Source organism: Benincasa hispida, chromosome 7 (assembly GCF_009727055.1).
Source record: "Benincasa hispida cultivar B227 chromosome 7, ASM972705v1, whole genome shotgun sequence".
NCBI lineage: Eukaryota > Viridiplantae > Streptophyta > Magnoliopsida > Cucurbitales > Cucurbitaceae > Benincasa > Benincasa hispida.
The window spans coordinates 6,814,518-6,837,522 of NC_052355.1; the positions used below are offsets into that span (position 1 = coordinate 6,814,518).

Here is a 23,005-nt window from a genome sequence, read left to right on the forward strand (position 1 = left end):
TCCTGTTCTCTTGATCTTCTTCCTTTCGTCCATCAAATTATTAACCCCCAATTTCTATTACCTCTTTCAACTTGCTCTTTTATTTTCCTTTCCATCAAAATTTCACATGAAATTTTCTTTAGTCATTTATTTATACATTTTCATTTTTATGGAGTACTATTTCGTCTCTATTTTAATGTTGATAGTTATGTTGTGGATAAATCCATTACTTTAAAAATAAGATCGACGTGACCTCGGTGCTAAATCGTCAAAGTCGATTACTCTCCAAGGTTAACACAACTTCCGATCTTTAACGTGCACTCATCGAAAAACGGGTTGAAATCTACTCGAAAAATAGTAGATCTAGAGTTAAACATAAGGAAGAAGAATAGATTAAATCCTCTTTGTTTCTTTTATAAAAAAACTAACGAAAAATAATTGAAAAATAGTTATGGCATTATATTATCAAAGAAAGAAAGTAAAAAAGGAAAGGAAAAAAAAAAGTGAAAAGGAAAAATAATATAAAAAGAGAAAAAAGAAAACGTGAGCGGCAGGATTCGAACCTGCGCGGGCAAAGCCCACATGATTTCTAGTCATGCCCGATAACCACTCCGGCACGCCCACTTCCTGTTGCAAAACTAAATTTAAAGCAATTAATTAAAAATAATTAAAATATTTTTTTTTTAATTATGAATATTATAATAGAAAATAGATGTCCATTGTTTAGTGTAGGTCACATATCACCATTCATGTTGTCCATGTGTCTTGTAGTTATTCATGTTTGGTGTCCATGTTGTTAGGATCTATTAGCATGTAACGGAAGCAAACAGAATTAATAAGCAATCTAATTACATTTAATTTGAGTTATAAAAGTATGATTAAACAAAAACTTCAAAAGAGGATTTCTAATTAGTTATATGTTATTCTTGTGGTAAAATTGTTCATAAAATTGATACTATTATTTTCCAATAATGAATCCTAGAATGTTGGAATTAAATTAAATGGGTTTCGAAATCTTTACTCAGTAACAATGAAGGCCCCAAGAAATGGGTATCAAATCTTTTGGTTGAAATTTGTAGGTGTGATTCAAGAAGCAATTGTTGCTTCTAATTTAAATTGGAGCAACTAATATGTCTTTGCTTGAATCTAAGAAAGAAAAATTTGCATATTTGGTAACATTTGTTTTTTAAATTATATATTGAAATAGTTACAATATTGCTATAGTTTATAGAAATCATATATCTTGAAGGAGTTTAAAAAGTTTGTATTTGATTTTTTGCATCGTTATTTGTTTTAATGCCATGAGAAATCTTTGTATATCTATTTTGGCATGGATCTATTTTGCTTATTATATGGCTTTTTGATTATTTAGATGTAATTTTCTTGCTAGATATGAAGTAAATAATATTTAGTCTCGTAAAAGATTATCATTATTTTGTTGACTAAGATATGTTGTTTGTCCTTTGATTATAATTTATTAGAGTTTTATTAAATACTTTTTGAGTATGGATTACACATATTCTAGGACTATATTGTTAAATGAAACTTATTTTAGATTATGTTGTTTGTCTTTTGTTGAGAAGAATTGATCATCGAGCATGTTGTATGAAAGAGTTGTTAAAGTCTTTCTCATAGGGGAGTATTTATAGAATTGATTCACTTTCTTGATCCCCATTAGCATGTTCGCTAAATTTGGTCATGTTGATATCGTGCTTATGTGACTTTGCTATTATTTGGTATCATTACTTAGTTGTCAACAATTGATGTTTATTTTCTAATATTTGATATTTTGGTATCTCTATTGTTTGAATTTTATTTGAATGATTTTATCTCATTGATTCTTATTGATATTTCATATTAGAAAAAGAAGCTTGATTTTATGGGGATTTACATACATTTATATATGAATTTCATGTCTGAATGAAATTGATTCCCTTATTCATTTGTTGTTGTATATCTCTCTTATGCATATTGTTTATCCTTTTAGGCGGAGTAATTGACTTTGGAATAAAATTTTATTTAATATTTCTACCCTCAATTGATTTTAAAAGGGAGAGAAATTTGTGAACTTGGTTCATTCTTTTATATAATGCCTCTTGAATTTACAATGCTGTTGCTTATTTTTTAGAAGGCATCTTGATAGGAGAAGAAATACTAAGCATGTGTTCATGATTTTAGGAGAAGCTTTCATGTCTTTTTGTTATTTTTCATAATTGTCCTTTTTTTTTATTGATTCCAAAAGGAGGAGGAGTATAAAGAAAAACGAAAGCATGTAGTTAAATGAAATGTTCATTGTTTTCAAGTTAATTGAAGTTATGTATGTGTGTTGATTATGATTCATGTTCATATTTTATATCACACACTACTTTAGAGTCCATTTTTCTTGAGTTGTTTGTCATCATAAAAAGGTGGAGAATGTTGGCTTTTTGGCCCTTAATCTCAAATTAGTTAATTTTAATTAAATAATTAACTAATATTTTGATGATAATAAACATGATCTTATTCAGTAAAAAGTTTAGTGTTTTGAAGTATCTATTACGTAGAACTCAGGACAACAAATTCAATACAATTTGAATCAATCAAATCGAAGCTCAAATGAAGAAGATATGGCCGAAACAAGCTTAATGAAAAAATCTCTAACTCATGAAATGACAGATTTTTTTCATCAAAGTGACCAATTGAAAGGTGCCACTTGGAGCATGGGAGGAATGACATATGATGGACTTTTGATTTTTGATTGATTTTTAAAAAGAAAATGAATTTTAAAAAAATAATTTAATATTATTTTATGTTTATGTTTAACAACTAGTGTTGGACACATGGTGGACATTGCTTTTGTTGGGGTTTAAAAGAAATTATTCTAAATTTTTTTTTTTTTTTTTGTGTGTGTAACAGTCAGTTGCATTCAAAATCTCCACCATTGATTTTTCTTTTTCAAGATCCAATAGTCCAAATTAAATGTTGTTTTCAACAATTTTTCCTCTCTATTTAAACTCATCTTATTCTAAAAAAAATATAACAATAATTTTTATTATTTTCAATCACCCATGACTCATTAAGTCAAGCTTCAATTTTCTTCTTTTCATCTTCTTCTTGAGAAATGTATTTCATGTTGTGAGAATTGATTCATTGAGTGCTAAATTTATAAATCCAATCCTTTAGAGAGTTTGTCGAGTGTGCTATTTATTTTTTCAAATTATTGTAAGGGTTTTTCTTGATCCCGAAAAAAAGTCGTTATAACGGTTTGATCCTCAACTGTTGAAAGAATTGGTTTTGTTCTTGCGCCTGCAAAAAGAACGTTGTACAATTTGACTCTGTGGAAAGAGTCAAGTTTGTAGTGATATATCCAAGAGAAACTTGGGAAGTGGATGTAGGCCGATTGTACCAAACCACTATAAAATTCTCGGTGTCAATTTCTCTATCTTTCTCCCATTTAATTTTGTAATTAATTTATTATTAATTTTATTTTCATGAAATTAATTGCTATAATTTATCCTTGAAATTAATTGCTCAACATTTGTCTATTTAGGTAGGTTGAATTTGTCTTTAACATATTTATATTACCAATCTTATTATGAAAATTAAATTGGATACTTGAATTTATTTGCATGAATTAATTATTTAAATTACTTATTAGCAAAAAGTTTATTAATTTGTTTATTTGTGTCCATATTAGTATAAATTTACATTAGTTTAAATAAACCGTAGTCACCCCTATAGGTTGTCATATCGATCCTATATGGAACTCCAATTATAATAATTGGTGTTTTCAACTATTATTAACTACAATGTTACTATTTCAAATTTCTATAGCATTTACTATCTACTCATCCTCTCTTTCCCTCTTTATTATAGTATTTATTACTTCTTACACGGACTAAAGTAATATGTGCCTCAAACACAGACTATTTATTAACCTACAAGCTATTATACCCACAAAATATGATAACCACTAACTATAATAACTAACTCATCTGCCAAACACCCCTTTAATTTGCTAAAACCAAAAAATAAAAAATAATAATGGTTATTAAATGAGGTTTTCCTTGTTTACTTTTCAAAACTTAGCTTGAATTTTGAAACCACTCTTAAAATATAGACAACAAAACATATAAACCAATAAAGAGAAGTCTTGTCGTGAATTTGGCTTGAATTTTAAAAAATGTCTTAAAAAGTAAATAACAAAACAAAAATATCAATTGATATAAGTGGTGTTATAAGCTTAATTTCCAAAAACTAAAAACAAATACTAGACCTTATTTGATAATTTTAGTTTTTTATTTATGTTTTTTGAAAACTAAACTTATAAACAGTATTTCCATCTATTGATCCATTTATTTTTTTATCTACTTTTTTGTGAATGTTTCTAAAAACACTTTCCAAAAAATAAAATCCAAATCTTGGAAATTAAAGGAATATACATAGCTTTGAAGAGCTTGTTTTATTTTTGGAATTTAGCTAATAATTTAACTGTTAAATTAGAAACCATGAAAATAAAGACAAAATGAATTTTAAGAAAAAACAAGCATAAATTTCAAATAAATAAAAAAAAATGTCATTGAATTTATATAATTGTAAATTAACTTGTTTAACTTTGCTTAGCAACAGAATGTGGGCGTGCCGGAGTGGTTATCGGGCATGACTAGAAATCATGTGGGCTCTGCCCGCGCAGGTTCGAATCCTGCCGCTCACGTTTTCATTTTTCTTTTCCCATTTTTTTTCCTTTTCACTTTTGTTTTTTGTTTTTTGTTTTTAACTTTTTTACTTTCCTTCTTTGATAATAGAATGCCATAACTATTTTTCAATTATTTTTGTTTAAAAAGGTTCTTAGTTTTTGGTGCGTGCCGCACTCACGAGGGACTGCCAGTGATATACTGGAGGAAGGTGGGGATGACGTCAAGTCCGCATGGCCCTTATGGGCTGGGCCACACACGTGCTACAATGGCAATTACAATGGGAAGCAAGGCTGTAAGGCGTAAAACAAACGAGGAAGAATTGCCCCATTATTCTTCCTCATATTTTTCTCTCTAGATCTACTATTTTCTAAGTAAATTTCAATCCGTTCTCCGACGAGTGTACGTTAAAGATCAGGAGTTGTGTTAACCTTGGAGAGCAATCGACTTTGACGATTTAGCATCGAGGTCACGATAATTTTATTTTTCAAGTAATGAGATTATCCACGATACAACAATCGACATTAAAATAGAAACGATACAGTATTCTATAAAAATGAAAATTTATATGAATAAATGACTAAAGAAATTTTCATGTGAAATTTTGATGGAAAGGAAAATAAAAGAGCAAGTTGAAAGATGTAATAGAAATTGGGGGTTAATATTTTGATGGATGAAAGGAAGAAGATCAAGAGAATATGGAAGATGAAAGGAGAAAAAAGAAGTCACCTCAAAATAAATTAATTTTAAATTAATTAATTATTTTGCCAACTTAGCAATACGTAGTTGCTAACTTTATTGCCAATTAGGTTCTGTTTGTCTACTCACATAATAAAAAAAACCATTTAGAACTATTTCTCAAATCTCACAATTAAATTAAAAAAAAAAATCAAGGACGAAAAGTGTATCTAACTCAAAATGTTAAAATAAAAAATTAATATGAATGTTAAAAAGTTCAAATGAATATAATTAGTTCTATTGACATGTAATATGTGTTAGTGACTAAAAATTTACGATTTGAAGTTGAACCGTTATTGTACTAAAAAGAAGAGCAGGAAATATAAATGAAGAAAAATATACCATTATTAGCATATTTTGTTATTTTCTTGACATCATCAATTATTCACAATTGTAAATCTCGTTTAACGTGTTAATATTCTACTTTGGAATCATTCTTTGCATGTTCAATCAAAAGTGTTTTGGGTGCTTCCATATTTCCATTTAACTCATTTGTTGAATCCTTCTACTGATGTAATAATTGATAATTTTGTATATCATATTGAATAATTAACTTCGTTAGAATATAAAACAAAGACAAATAAATAGATACCAACAAATTAAACTCAACAAAAGAAAGAAAACAAGAAACAACAAATGCATAAAAGGGAAAATACTATAAAGGAAAGTATACATAAACTAAGAAAGAATAAAAATAAATTATGCTAACACCCTTCTTCAAACTCAAGGCAATGTAAACAGCTTGAGTTTGTGAAGTGACCGACTGAAGCTGACGATAGATACTGATTACAACTTTGAATCAAATCATAATAGATCTAGATTGGAGACAGAACCCGTGAAGAACTAAAACACAGTGAACTTCTAGGTTGGAAACAAAACCTACGAAAAACTAAAACACAGATTACTTCTAGGCTAGAGACATAACTCATGAAGAACTAAAGCATAGATAACTTCTAGGTTGAAGACTAAGATCCTCGTAGGGAGACCTAAAATAGAAACCACGAACTGCTTATTTGAAAATAAAACAGAGATGCTGGAAGATCAGAAAATATAATAGAGGTTGAAACTGATAAAAAAGAACGCAGAATCAACTAAGCAAGTGAACCAAATCTGGATCTTCCTCCGCCGGTGGTGGATCGACAAAAGCAGAGATCGAACAGAAGCATAGTTGAAAAATAGGATTTTAGGACTCTGATATATTTGTATATTATATTGAATAATCAACTTTTTCACACTAAAACACAAAGGTAAATAATTAGACACCAATAAATTTAACCCAAAAAAAAAAAAAAAACTAAAAAAGAAAAAATACATAAAAGGAAAAATACTATAGAGAAAAATACAAACAAAGAAAGAATAAACATCAATTATGCCTAGCAATAATCAATGCATTTGAGGTTGGTTTTAACTTTATGTGAAAAAATTTAATATATACATGTGGATAGAAATATTAAATTGGAATAATTATAGGGTTTTTTTTGGGTAATTTTTTTCATTTTTTTGTTTTAACTTTTTTGTTTTTTTTTTAATTTTTTTTTGTTTTTTTTGTTTTTTTGTTTTGTTTTGTTTTGTTTTTTTGTTTTTTTTTTTTTAACAAAACAGCTTTATTTGATAGCTAATTCATTTTTCTGTTTTTTTAATTTTAAAAATATTTTTTAAAATTTCTAAAGAAAATTCAAAAACTATATAAAATGGTTTTAAAAGTACAACATTCACATCTTAAAACAAGTGTATGATTTTTTGGTTTTTCAAGTACATAAAACAAAGCACAGGTATCAAACTGATATGGTTTTTATTTTTTTGAAAAAATACCATGATTATCAAACCGATGTTAGTTTGTGAGTCCTATAAAAATGTTATTGATTTCATGCTTTTTACAAAAACATGTAAATAAAGGAATTCATTTATTTAAATGACACTTGACTAGTTCATTCGAATTTTAACCCCGTTAATCATGTTTTTCTTAAATTAGATGGTGTTAAATCAACGTTCAGAAGTTTACCTAACTTATCACATCAACCTTATTTTTTTAAGAAGAGCATATCTCATCAACATTTTAAATAACAATGTTAATGATGAGAACTTATTACTAAAATAAAGACATTTAAACTAAAACTCGTTGGAACAATATGTTTTACACGTATTTCATAACTTTGAAAATGAAATGCACATGTATAAGTTGAAATAAGAGTTTTATAGATATAAAACGTAATACAGTAAATTTGAGTATTTAATCTGCAAATAATTGAAGATAACTATCCAAGCATGTCTTCCCCCAAAAAACTTAAACTTTTTATCAATTTAAATCTTTGAATTAAGACAACAAATAAAGTCCCTTAGGGGAAAAAAAAAAAAACTAAAGACAAAATGCAATTTTGGTCCCTCGAATTTGAGGTTAATGTATATCTGGTCCCTGAGGTTTCAAAAGATATGTTTTAATCCCTCAAGTCCGCAAAATAATTTTAGCTGATCCCTGATTTAACTTTAAACTAATGGAAGGTCGGTTAGACCGTTAAATATTGACATGGATGGGATGAAAAATCTTCCTCGATCAAATTATTTGATTAGTTGGTAAATAATTTAAAATTAAAATGGTTTAAAATATAAAAATATTACAAAAAGTCCTAAATCATTTTTTTTTCTTTTGCGATTTCTTCTTTCATCCGTTTCTGTGTTTTCTTTTATTTCTTTTGCTCAAGTTTTTACCTTAAGATTAATCCATCTTCTAAACTCTATCTCCCCTTGATTAAAAGTGGTTTGGATTTTGTATTTTCTTTTTCTTTTCTTTTCTTTTTAAATTATTAGCCATTCATTTAAATTTAGAATTTGAATACACTGAAGAGTTTCTTAATCAAATTAAAAAAAAAAAGACAAAAAAATCATTAAAACCACATAAATATTGAGGATGTTGCTTTAATTCATGGATGAAATTTTTGTTAACAGGTAATAAAATAGAACGATGATCTTTTCTTTAGGGTTTTTTTGGAATATTTTAATATTTTAAACCATTTTAATTTTCAATTATTTTTCCAACTAAAATAAAATTTTACCAATTAGACTTTCCATTTCATCCATGTCAACATTTAACAATCAAATTAGGGATCATTTAGAACTATTTTACAAATCGGAGGGACAAAAGTGTATTTCTTGAAACCTTAAGAACTAAATAGAATCTACTTCAAATTTGAAGAGGATCTGAAGAGCTGTCTTGAGTTTCTTCATATTTCTTTCTAGAAATTTCTAGACTTAAGGTGGGAGATATTTGAAGTGGATCTTATTTCTCTTCCAATAGGCTCCTCCTTATATTATGATCATTTATGAGATACGTCTATTTACTGATGAGGTGTCCTGTTAAATTAAAAACGGTTTGAAATAAAGGGATATATATAAGGACAAAATGTGGTCAATAAAAAAAAATGATAGGGCAAAAAGGGAACATAAAAATTCTCCTTTTTTTCCTTTTTTGCCCAATTTATATGTATATAGATTACCCTAATTATTATAACCTATTAAGAACGAAATGAGAAATCTCTTTACATCCCAACTCTTTAGACCCTTTCAAAAAGTGTGATTAATTTTTTTTATGTATACTTGACGATTAAATTATAATTAATTATTGGTAATTAATTAATTAATTAAAAACTTTATCAGGTATTTAAGTTACCTATCTTTTGTTTTTCTCAACAAAAGAAACATGAATAATCTTTTATTTCTGAACGAATATTTTACATTTAAAATTATACGAAATTATAAAGGAATAGAAAAAATCAACGATTCTAAATGTGCTAAACTTATAAATATTTATAAACAAACTCAATTATATTTAACTTCATCAAAAGTGGAGTTGTAACGCTATAAGCTTTGAATCCGAGATATAGATTCACACGTGCATGATGCATCCCTTGCAACCTTAATATACCATCAAAATATATATGTAGTCCCGTGAAAATTTTAATATACCACCAATATCTTGAGATGTTTGAAGATTGGATAGGCTTTAAGAGCAAAGATAACATAAAGAATAAGGAAATGATGAAACTCCAAATGTTGGTGAAGAAAATGGTGAATAAAATGCTCATAGAATTTGAGCAACAAAAACTTTGGAATTTTATAACTTCTAAAGTTCAATTATGAATAATAATTAAAGAATGTTGTAGTTAAAATTTTTTATACATTCTAACATTTTATTTTATCATTTATATTTATTATTGATAATCGTTCATGGCTGATAAAAGAATATGTGTGATTATATTTTTCTAAGACCACCATTATGAATATTTAATTTAAACCACTACCCTCCATTAAATTAAACAATATCATATTCAATGAGATTAAGTGTGTGTTTAGAATATATTTTCAAGTATTTGATTTAAAAAATAAGTCATTTTAGAAAAAATTGGAGTGTTGACAATCACTCGAAATAGTTTTTGGAGTGTATTTTAAACAGTTTTGATAAAAAAAAATGTTTTAAATGAAAATGAGTCTTGTGAAAAACATTTTTTTTTCTTAAATTTATCCAAACGGTCCTTAAGTCACTACCATCATGGGTTGTAATTACTTTGAAATAATATGTGTAGGAAAATTATTGAATTGACCAAATTACCACCAAAGTAAACAATAGAAAGATTTACAATGAAAGGATAAAATTGGCACAAAAAGTTTTCTATATCTAACCTTTTATATATAGTATAAATATAAATATAGATATTTAATAGATATATAGATGAGAAGAGAAAAAATTACTTTAGATAGATGTTCAAAAAACTATTGTAGCTTATTTATTTGTCTTTATTAAGATGGCCATTGCACATGATATCATAATTTCTATTCCATATATAAATAACTTTATTATTGAAAAAGAAAAAAAAAAAGCATTAATATATTTTAATTTTTAATTTTAAAATAAAATTATATGAAATTGGTAATTTATTTTTATAAATTTAATAGTATCCTGAAAAACAGTTTGTATATACTTAAATAAATAAGATATTGTAAAAGAATTTGTTATAAATCAATTTTAATAATGTTATAATTAAGATATAATGCAGAAATAAAATATTTAACAATAAGTGATGAGATGTAGCTCATATGGTAGAGTGCTTGTGAGAGACACAAGTTTGATTCCTTACACCACCATTAATTTTTACCTTTTGAATGATTATTTTATAATTATATCTACCAAAATTAGAATAGGAATGTATGTTCAATAAATTTAGTAACAGATAAAATGATATAGTAGGAAGTGAAGAAAAATAAATTTAGGGTTAACTGATTGGGTTAATCAAATTTAATCTTAATTCATTTAAGATTAGAAAAAATTTGCACCTTAATCCTAAGATGATTATGATTAATTGTATCTAGGTTAATATAGAAATATATCATTATAGCTCTATATGAGGTAACAAAGCTCCTCACCGACTTTGGTATTAGAATCCTATTTCTTTGTTTACAATTCACCTCTTCTTTTAAATTATAAATTTTTCATCGTAGTACGTGAAAGTCATGTAATTTTCCCTTATTCATTATAGTCTCTTATGTTTTAATAATTTATCGTTACTTTTTTTTTATTTATTTATAAACATTATAGATCAATTAAGAACCACTATAACATAATATTGAGAACATTGATAGTAATTTAAAGAAATTAGGTGACCTAGTAGAGAAGATTTTCTAATTCTTCTTCCAAATTTCTAAGAAAAAGTTGGCAGAAATTTTGATTTCTTTGTTAAATTTAAGTTGTCCATGTTTTTTCTCCAAAATTTTTGCAAGCTCTATAAATATATCATGTCATATATGTTTATCGCCTCTATGAATATCATGCCATACATGCTGATAAAAAGATAAATGACAGTGACAAACGCTAGAGCTAAAAGTCTTCTTGAAGTATTGAATGTTTACTTTTAAACAAAGTTTTCACATTATGGTGAAGAGTTGTAACCTTTGAAGCTTTAAGGCCACACAAGTGACATAATGAATCTGAAAATCCAAATTCATCCACTACAACAAAAGTAGATTTCCATAACATACGGGTGCAACCAAATTGAGGGGAGTGAAAAAAGTGTCAGTAAATGAAGAAAAGCGAGTTTTGTACCAATTTAATTTCATACCTATTTCTTTTTTTTTTTCCTCGTTTTTTTCCCTCTTTTTTCTCCCTTTTTTCCCTCTTTTCTCTCTCTCGTTCTATTTTTATTTTAGGTTATGAATCCTTAAGTTAAATGAAAAATAAAATGTTGAATCCTTAAGTTAAGAAAAATAATTTGTTTTGGATCCTATGGTTCATAAATTTAACTAATTTTTTTTTTGTTTTAAAAAATATAGAATTCAACAATTCTATAATTTTAGGATTTTAGATAACTCAAATATAAACTTAAAAAATTAATTATAAAATATAAACCTAAACTAAATTACAACCTAAAAAATTAATAAAAAATACAAACTTAAAAAATTAATTATAAAATATAAACTTAAACTAAATTACAACCTAAAAAATTAATTAGTTGCACAAGAACTTGTGAATGTAATTTATAAATAATATATCCTTAATCATTAATAGAAGATTGAGTTTTGGGTTTGTATCAATTTAAATCTTGATTTAATAATTGTATCAATTAAAATTCTAAACTTTTATAATTGTTTTAATTTAGACCTTTTTTTTCAAACTTAGTTTGAAAAATATTGTAGAAAACATATAATTATTTTTTTAGACTTGTAAATTGTTATAGTTAATTAATTTAGACCTTTTATTAAGATTAGATTAAAAAATTCATTCATGTATTTAATTCTTACATGTTTGTTATGAAAGTCAAAGTTTAAATTGATACTTTTAATAGTAAAAGATTTAAATTGATACAATTCATACAATTTAGAGGTGCAAATTGATATTTTTCTTTTCTTTTCTTTTTTTAAATAAATAACCTTACTTTAAAACCCAATCTCTTTTTCACCGGATTAATTTCGAAGTTAGATTCAAATATCTTACGACAAGTCTTTTTAGTACAATAGGCAATGTGGGAATTTAAAGAACATAACTCATGGCTACTAACACAAACTACATGTCAGTTGAGTTATACTTACTTTTGTATTTTAAAATTGAGTTTAAAGCATGTTTGGATTGACTAGAGAAAAAAATGATAGAAAAGTCATTTTTCAACTTTATTTTATAAAAACTATTTAAAATATACTTTGAAAGTGTTTCAAAAGCTGCTATTTGAGTGCTTGTCAAACATTTCAATTTTTTTCAAAATGACTTATTTTCAAAATTAAACACTTGAAAAGTTAAACCAAACACACCCATTGTGTGATGCATTAATTGAATTAATTGAATTCTATCTATTGTTCACCCTAAAGGATTGGAATTCTCCGTAGTAGAAGAAATCGTGTCCCAATTTTAATTTAACAGAACAATAATTAGAGAATAGAAACAAAAGATAAACAAAACTAATTAAACATGCTTTCTACTGTACAAGAAAAAGAAGAAGGGTTAGGATATCACATACTCGTTGAAGACCAATTCTTTGCGTTCCTCTCCATTTCGTGTCGTCTTCTCTTGATCTCACGAACACCGCAACCACGAGGTCTTCCTCGTTGCTCTCAGGGATGAGAACCGTTTAGATATGTGGGCTTGCACTTAGATTTGAAAAGAGGGAAAGAGAAAAGAACTAAGAGATTATACTGAGAAAATTTGTTTTCTGCAGAACAAAGAGAGAAGGAGATGAAGATCAAAGAGATTTTTTTTTCTCTACTTTCTTTTACGTGATCTTAGAAGTTGAAGGGGTTGAGGGAGTTATAATTCCACCCCTTTAATAATTTCAAAATTCAAATTCAAAGTTTGAATTTTAATATATATATATATATATTAATATATAATATACTATATACTATATATATATATTAACTAACTCAATATATATAAATATTAAGCTATATGTTATATGACATATAACATATAACCTATAGTTTATATTATATCACGTATAATATAACCTATAGTTTTTATATAAATCACATTCATATAATTTAATATTTGAATCACGCTCAAATAACAACCCCTTGATGCGTAGAAATTGTGATGCGTTATGATGTGAGTTTGCGATGATCGTACAAGTTTTTCTAACAAGACCCAAGTATAAGCTTTATTAGGTTTCCTAGTAAGTCCAGGGTCGAACACAGAGACTACTAAGTAAATATGTGACAGTCACTTTGATTCTATTGCGGTGGTGAAAACAAATGAAATAGGTAGTGTTTGAGTAAGAATTTTTCCTATGCGACGGAGTTTGAACACAGAGTTGATGAACGCGTAAAGTTACAATGAGTATGCGATGAAGGGGTTGAGAAGGGGTTTAGCTAACATTTCCTAAGATTGTGCATAAGTTATGCGATCATGCTACACACAAATAACAGCACGTCATCTCTCAATGCAGAATGCCATAATTCCTATTTCTAGGACGCATGCGATATGTAAATAACAATACACTAGAAGAAATATAGTCTTTAATGTCGATTTTAAACTGACATTAAAGGGCTTTAATGTCGGTTGGCAACCGACATTAAAGATAGTGTTATTAAAGCCCTTTAATGTCGGTTGCCTTTAATGTCGTTTTTAAACCGACATTAAAGGGCTTCAATAACACCAATAACACAGCCTTCAATGTCTGTTGCAACCGACATCAAAGCTTTTTTTTTTTTATTCTTAACTGACATTGAAGCCCAAATCTGTCCGTTTTATCAATTATTGTCCCTTTTTTAAAGTTCCCTTGCCAAATCCATTTTTTCGATAAAAAAGTATAACATGTCACATCATCATCGAATGCTATGCTTATGACATATTATTCATGTATGGATTGTAAATCTATTACATTTAATCTGCAAATTCTGCTATAGAATTATAATTTAAAAGGCGTACAATAATTCAGGCCTTGAAAACACAAATTACAAGTAATACAAAGATTATGATTTTACAAGGGCAATAGAATCTTCCGTGTAAGGGCAACACAATTTTATTTGTCTACAAATTTGGGAGGGTTTGAGAGATTAAGAGATGTAATATACATTGTTGAGATGGACTTCAATATCAGGATTCTTCTTCTTCAGCTCATCCAGCAACTACAAAAGAATTAGAAAGATTTAGAATTTAACTTCAACTTAATAAGTAAAGTTACTGCACACAGTAAAAGTTAGCAGCAGACCTCGGCTAGGCGCATGGAGGGTCCTCCAAGCTGCATTTTCTCCATAATAATGTTGCGAGTTGTCGATAATAAACTCTCCCTTCACATCCTTTCGCTTGCCGATACTCCCATGGTAATCAAATCCATGTCAATAGTTCCTGAAAGTTTATTGCAAAGAAGCAAAATTGAAGTTAGGATATGAGTTAAGAAAACACACATCATAACACACAAGAACAATATCAAGTTCTAAAACAAAATTCTCTTAAACCTAACTTCTAGTAGAGAGCCATACCTTGAACATATAAATTTATACAACACAAATTAAGCACCTACCTTCAAATGATGTTTTCCAAGAGGAGGCCGTAATTCTCCATATGTTGTGGGTAATACTTTATCATCACATAACCAAAATTAATAATAATTTCCAAAATTAATATTATAACCATAATCACATTTATATAAACATATAAAAGGCCAAATGTTAATGAAACTTCAATTTGTCACACACAGATGGACTCAGCTTATCAATAATTATTTCCAGCATATCACTCTCAGACAACCATTGAATCACATCCATAAAATTTGGATAGACGTGATCATTAGCACTAACAAGTCGCACCAAAACCTGCAGAGAAAACTCCATTTCTTATTAGAGTGCAAACTAAGCAGTATTTAAAGTATTTTTTATGGGGAAGCCTTCAAAGGCCCATATTACCTCTATAATAGATGTAATTCCAATTAAATCAACTAATTGGCGCAGTACATCTCGATGAGCCTGCAAAAAGGGGAATGCATGAGATGGTAGTTTAATTGCTAAACTATAGAACAAAGAAGTCTCAAAGAATTTTTTTTAACTAAAACGTAGCTGTATGTTGGTAAGAATATAGCATCCTACAACCATCAACCTCAGTAAGCTGTAAGCATTATCTGATGTTATCTTTTATAGACTGACATACCTGGACATAGTGCATAAGTGGAATTGTCTTCCATATCATGAGGCATATGATTACCTAATTTATTTGAAAACAAACAACTTTTTTGCATATCATCAATCAGATAATAATTAAAGTAAGATTATGATGTTATTGTTTATGTTAAACACATCAACCATATCATCAATCAGATAGTCAACACAACAAAACCAAAAAACATAAAAGAACTATGAGCCTGTACCTCTTCCTCCTCTACCAGAGTCTTCAAGATAACATCAATTTCACAGGTAAAGATCTCACGAGCAATAAATGGGAACCTAATTCACAATTAGTAATCAATAAAACAGTTTGAATGCACAGTGTAGAAAGAAAAATCTTAGTGGTGCATGCGGTGTTGGGGTAAATAATTAGAAAAAAAAAAATTACTTGAATGCCCATTTGCTTTCAGCATCCTTTAGAGGTTCTTCAACAATGTAGCGCAACAGTTGTTCCACCTGGGCTCTGTCCCGTAGACTGAAGGCAAAAAGAATTGTTCATTAAAATATCAGGGTGAATCATAAAGACCCATTCTTGCTCATATTAATCATACATGATACAATTCTAACACCCAAGCTCATAAGATAAGGACATTAGAGAAAGTGTCCTACAAGTTAACTAAACGACTGTTGAGGGCTTTACATTCTTGGATTATTTCTTCTTCATCGAGAAGCTCTTCCAATGAGAAATTCTCTTTGTCTAAAATTGATTCCACCTGAAAGTGAAACAAATTAAGATAATTAGGCATTGCAAGTATTCATTTGTAGGAACATCAATCCTTTTTTTAAGGCCTTGACATTTACTTCAATTTACATGCCTCTCTTGAATTTTAAGAAACACCATACAATAGAAAGAATTTATAAGCCTACAATGCAACACTTTCCCAAGGTTATATTTTATTCATTCATCCTTCCAAACCAAAGAACTGTTTGCATTCGATTGATATTCTTGTGTTCATTTCTAACATGATATCAGCTAAGAAACGGAGAGAGAGTAAGGAGACATGATAATGCTATTTTGTTTTCAGAATAAATACTGTGTTCCCCAAACCACGGGCAGACTTTATCATAACTCAAAAAATTAGCAGAACTGCTATTCAATTCAAGAAGTATCCTTACAATCATACACCCTAACTTGAATTTCTTTGGAAACAGAGTACAGATGAACATAACAAGTCAACTCTTCATTGGTTAGACTTAAAATAAATAAAAAAGTTAGCAAACATGCTATATAAATCAAGAAGTATCTACACATCATGCAGTGTAACTCTAGAATTACTTTGGGAACCAAACGCATATGAACATAACAAGTCAACTCTTCAACATTTGACTCAATCAAGAAAACTTCAAAGGGAAAAAATGGAACTAACAACGAATGCTGACATGTTTCAAATTCTAGAACAGTTTAGAGGGACAAAAAAAAAAGAGACACCTACATGGACATCATCCTTTTTCATTTTGCAACACATAATATGTGCATGTAACAAGAATTAAAAACAACAAAGATGACAAACACTAAAACCTACTAGCAGTCCAACTCAATCAGTCCAGACTACAAACAAATTTCTAAAAAGGTATAACTGGATTGATAAAACTCAGATGTAATTAGGGAGCTAGAACAAAAGAAAATGGCTAATGAATTAAATTGAAAACAAAGTAATTGCTTGCGGTAGAAAACAATATGCATCAACAAAACAAAAACATAAATCCATTGCCGAATGATTCAACATAAAACCAATCTTACTTGTACACCACTTTACTTCCAATAAAGTCAACAGCAGGTTGAGAACAAAATATATATGTATTCTTACTTCTCTCACGGACACGAAAGTGAACTGGATTGACGGCGTGAAGGAGATCGACGGACACGGAAAGGAGATCAACGGCGAGTGAAGAAAGGTGAAGGAGATCGACGGAGAGCATTAGCTTAAATAGATCTTTATGATAGAAATCATAAATATTCTGCATCAATATGTCAAAGCATACAATATATATATATATATATATATATATATATATATACCATCTCCTTCTAATCACATAGTTCAAACATAATGTAAAAACAGGAAAAAAAAAAACAATATTGCAAGCAATCAAATTTATCATGGACAATTTATTCATACAAAACAAAACTTTTAATTAAAAACAATGTTGGCTAGATGAGAAAGTGAACTTCAACCCATCAACACATGCAAGCAACCAAATGTCTGAGCATACTGAGAAAACTGGAACTCAAAGGAAGACCACCTCCGACTTATTATGAGAGAGGTTTCCTAAAAAGTAAAATCTTTCATCAAAACTCCTATAAAGTAACATTACAACGAACTTCAACCAATCATCAACAATTACACTATTTGTATGTTAGTACCTGTAATCCTATATAAGTATACCTTCAAAAGGAAAACCAAAACAGGGTTCCAATAATCCATAAAGTACATTCATTGCTTTAAAAAGCAGTATATGTTAGAAGAGTAGCTTGTTCAAGAATAATAAATTTAATTTAAGAACAAGTAAAATTCATTTGTAACTTCTAAAATAAGATCATAAAGAAGAGTTGAATAGCCCAAACAATTATCCACATGCTCATCATTATCAAGAATGTCATGTGTCTAAAGAAATTGTTTTGCATTGAAGAATAAAATAAAATAAATGATATACGAAACCAAAGAAGGCATTACACTCCTACTATAGCCAAAATCCAAACATATACATTTCAAATATCATTTGGAAGGAGATATTTCCATTAATAGTCCATATTGAAGAGAATCAAAAGCATTTGTATAACAGAGTAACTTTTCCCCACCATCCTCAAACCGTTTATCCTTCTGTTCATTGCTGGGTTTACTTCCTGAAGTCCAAATGGAAAAATCTCTAAATAAAGCAAAATAAATAAGAGAAGTGAGAACAACAGGGGAAAACTAAGGCAAACACACACACACACACACATACACAAACATACCAAATTCAAGGGAGTTAATTCCTTCTCTAGGTTGAAAATTTTTATCTTAAAAAAAACAATAGGTTTAAATTCTTTCAAGCTCTCACCCGCTTCCTTCATGACAATGCCAGTAAAGATCAAATTCACTAACCATAAAGTCAAGAATATACGTGAGATACCAAGGGAGCGGATGATTTAACTTATATATAAGAGTACCTGTTCAATTGAGTTAAGTGCTTCAACATCTCTCCACTTCTGCAAAGAACAACATTACAAGAGGGAAAACAAAAAGAACTGCCTTGAATCTTCTTAAAACATTCATATTAATCAAATTCCTTTCAGTCACTGATAAACATCACATACGATTGAGAACATCTCACAATAACAACTAAGCCTACGCCAAAGTGAAAAATCACTAAACATTTCCAACAATCGAATTCTCTCATTTCAGCAAATCACTCACCTCACAAACTAAAAAAAAAAAAAATCTAAATAAACAGCCATACCCTACTGGATAAATCATTTATGAACTCTCTCCGCCCTAAATCAAAAGAACGAACCAAATCAATCAAACACAAGAAAAGAATACATTAACTCCAAAACCAAAAGAACCCTCGTCCTCTTACATTCAGTAGTAAACAAAAGAAAAAAGAAAAAACAAACAACACAAAACGAACCAATAGAAGTGATGGTCTTGAGACGGTGAGAAACGAGAACCAAAGGAGCAAGAACATACAGAGAAAGTAGTGAGAGGATGAGAATCCTCTGGCATCGACGAAGAAGCTTCATCAACGCCACCTTACAATAGTGGATCTCGATTAAATCATATTCTCCCTAGATTAAATCGCAAAAAACAAGCCTCCAGATGTCCAAAATCTTGATAATAAAAGAAAACAAGACTAAACCAAGGATCTCATACTTCTTTAATTAGCCCCCAAGCAACACAAATCTTGAAAAACAAATGACAACAAGAGTAAACCAACGATTTCAGATTTGAGAACGCAATACTACCAATAAGAACTATCAAGCACCATTTCTTATGCAAAGTTTTACGCCCCTAATTCTCTTGGATAAAGAAAGTGTGTGAAAGTAGATCGACTTCAAAAATTAAAAGATAGAAGAAAACCTGGTCGCAAAGAACTAGTTCTTGAATCTGACAATTCGACGCTTTGGATAGAGATTCCGGAGGAAGACATAGCAAGTACACGAGGGTTTCTCCTCCGATCTTTCACAGAACTGAATGTCAGCACAAATCAAAACTGGAAAAGAAAGAAGATGTTGAAGAATTATAATCATCGAGATAGGGTTTGGACGATGCTGAAGAAAGGGGTGGTGAACGGCGTGACATAGGGTTTGGGCGAAGAATGATAATCGAGAAGGACGATAAATTAGGGATATATTATTTAATAAAATAAGAAAAAAAAATTACACCTTTAAAGTCGGTTTTAAACTGACATTAAAGCCCATCTTCAATGTCGGTTTAAAACCGACATTAAAGATCCATTTTTTGTTTTAAAACCAACATTATACATCCGATTTCACTTTTTCCAACCGACATTAAAGCCCAAATTTCTTCTAGTGATAGAATTTATGTCTAAGTTTCTATTTCTTGCTTATGCAGTTCTAATCTGACTCTCTCAAGCCTAGATTCTAATATGACTCTTTCAAGTCTAGATTCTATCTTTAGACTACTCTCTCAAGTATATCTAAAGGGTGAATGATGCATACATAAGACAAGATGATCGCATAAAATGTAAATCTTAAGTCATGCTAGCCAAGTACTTCTCAACCCATTTAGAAATTTAGCTACTCATGCGAAGAATGGAGAGAATGAACATAGATTGAAATGAGATTTCCATTTTCTGTAAATAAAGTACTGAATACAAAATATTAAATGGAATTAAGAGATAAGAAGCCCAGTAAGCAATGTCTTGTTTCCCATGGCATTTTACACTATTCTTTTTCACTCCAACTCTGTTCTAGATGTGTATTCTTGCTCTCACAAGTGTTGGCCCTCTCTCCTTTGTAACTTTCCACCAGTCCCTCGATTTGTCCGGGAATGATCTCTCGGTTTCCTCGTCTCCTTGCTCGTCTCCAACCTCTAAGTATAAGTATGAGTATGAACGAGAACAGACTAACTATCTAACTTCTAAGTTTTGTACTCGTTAACCCTTTTACACTAGTGGCCTTCAGTATTTATAGAGCTCAAGATGAAGCAACATTTCTTTCTAATGATTGCAATGATGGGCGACATTAATTCCCCTGCTCTGATGCCGATTAATGGTCAACGAAAGTTGAGTGTACTTGCTACAATGTGGCTTCAACGACATGTCAACTAAATTCGGATTCGACCGTTATTAGCTTTCCATCCCATCATGATTTATTATGCTATCACCTTGATGTGCAGTCTTTATGCTGCCACCTTTTTAAGAAACTTCTCACGATCGCATACGATCGCAATCTTCAAGCGCGCTGACACTTTGTTCCTTTGGATCGCAATTTTACTTGAGCCATCATATTTTTCCTGCATAAAATAAGTAAATTAACTGCTTTTATGCGATGGGCGCTTATGATCGTAATTCCTTTCAGTTTAGCGTTTTTGGACATGATATTGCTTATTTTACCATCGCATTCTCTCATTGTTTTACTTATTTGAGCTGTAATAACTTGTATTTCTGCCAGTTATCACACCCCCAAATTTAAAACAATGTTTGTTCTCAAGCATAAACTAAATATTTTCTTTAAAAAGTCAACCGCTTTTACCCTACCTAGACTTCTCAATGTGCCTTATACAAATTTCATGAACCAATGCCTTCTTAATTTCTATCATGATCTCTTCCTAAAATATTTCTAATCTTTAGGGACCGCAAGTTTAACCTTAAAAAAAACTTTACTTGTTTCTAGGACATCGCATGATTCATTTCAAAACATTCTCCAGCTGGGGTGTTCCAAGTGATTTTTACCATTGCGTAATTAAGATGTTCTTTTTGTGATCTTGCGCTGATCCAAGTGCCCAGCCTTCGTTTTGGCTTGCCCCCACGGGTGTCATGCGAGCATCCAACTACGAGCAAGGCACTCTTTCTCAGTCAAAACTCATGCCCATTTCTTTATTTAGTAGTGGAGTTGCGATCACTTAGTTTATGTGTTGATCACAATTCCCACCTCCGTTTTGGCTTGCCCCACGGGTGTCATGCGGACATCCAACTGCGAGCAAGATCCGATCTCAACCTTATAAATTTTTTTTTTTATTGAAATTTCTAAAGGTAGCAAGGTTGAAAATAACAATACTAACACCCCCAAATTTAAACACAACAATGTCCTCATTGCTGCTAGACTAAATAACTCATGCAATGAACTTAGGAAATTTTGTAAAAATCGTTTTAAAGGAAAGTTGGCGAACCGCTAACTTTTAGAACTGTTTCATGAATTGATTGTCCTGGAATTAATTTGACTCTAGTACATGCGGTAATAAATAAAGGCATGAATTTCATCATTGAAATCATAATTGGTACGAGGAAGAATGCGGTGACTTAATAAAGTAATCAAAATTTAATGATTGAGTCAAACTAAAGAAGATGCGATAGTAGAATTTAGCAATATTAAAATGAAATGCGAGAAGTGCAAAATTGAAATAAAATGAGTCAAGAAAAGACACAACCCCCAAATTTGCTCTGTTGCCCGCATCATCTTTGATCACATCTTTTCTTGCGGTGGGTTGATTCCTCAATTGCGATGGGCTGATTGAACTGGTCGGGTTATCGCGTAGCTCCATCGCAATCGTTCACTATGATCATTGCTAAATATCAAGAGGATAAAAAGATGAAAGACAGAGTTGGTAATTCTAAAGAGTAGTGGTTATGCAAAAAGTAGGATAAGTTCATGAAGGAAAAATATCTAAGGATACTTAAAAAAAAGATTCGTCCCTGATGAGTTTGTGTCGCATATCAACGCAGGGACTACTCGTTTCTTCTTCATTTTGGATTCCTCAGGTCCACGGAGGTTTTCTCGCGATGAAAGTCTCCTCCGTGATACATCTTGACTCTTTGTCCATTGACTTTAAATGCGTTGGTCCCTTCTTCATTTGTTAATTCGACCGCACCGTGCGGGAATACTTCTTTAATTATAAATGGTCCGCAGCGTGATTTCAATTTTCCCAGAAAGAGTCATAGCCTAGAGTTGAATAGCAAGACCTTTTGACCAACCTGGAGATTCTTTTCACACAGTCGCTTGTCATGCCAACGCTTTGTACGTTCTTTGTAGATTTTGGGAATTTCATATGCTTGAAGTCTCCATTCGTCTAGCTCGAGCAACTGAAGTTTCCTCTCCTCCCTTGCAGTCTTCAAATCAAAGTTGAACTTCTTCACTGCCCACAACGCCTTATACCCTAATTCTAGCAGTAGATGACATGTCTTCCCAAACACCAGTGGATACAGGGACATGCCTATGGGTATTTTATAGGCAGTTCTATATGCCCACAAGGCATCTCAAGCTTCATGGCCCAATCCTTTCGTGAGGGATTCACCACCTTTTCTAGAATCAACTTGAT

At 30.0% G+C, this 23,005-nt stretch overlaps 2 non-coding genes across 2 annotated transcripts; one reads left to right on the forward strand and one right to left on the reverse strand.

Moving 5' to 3' along the window:
- Window positions 1–521: 521 nt before the first annotated feature.
- TRNAS-AGA lies at window positions 522–603 on the reverse strand. Its single transcript has one exon. It is a non-coding gene; the product is annotated as a tRNA-Ser (tRNA).
- A 3,987-nt stretch (window positions 604–4,590) lies between these two features.
- On the forward strand, window positions 4,591–4,672 carry TRNAS-AGA. Its single transcript has one exon. It is a non-coding gene; the product is annotated as a tRNA-Ser (tRNA).
- Window positions 4,673–23,005: the final 18,333 nt, after the last annotated feature.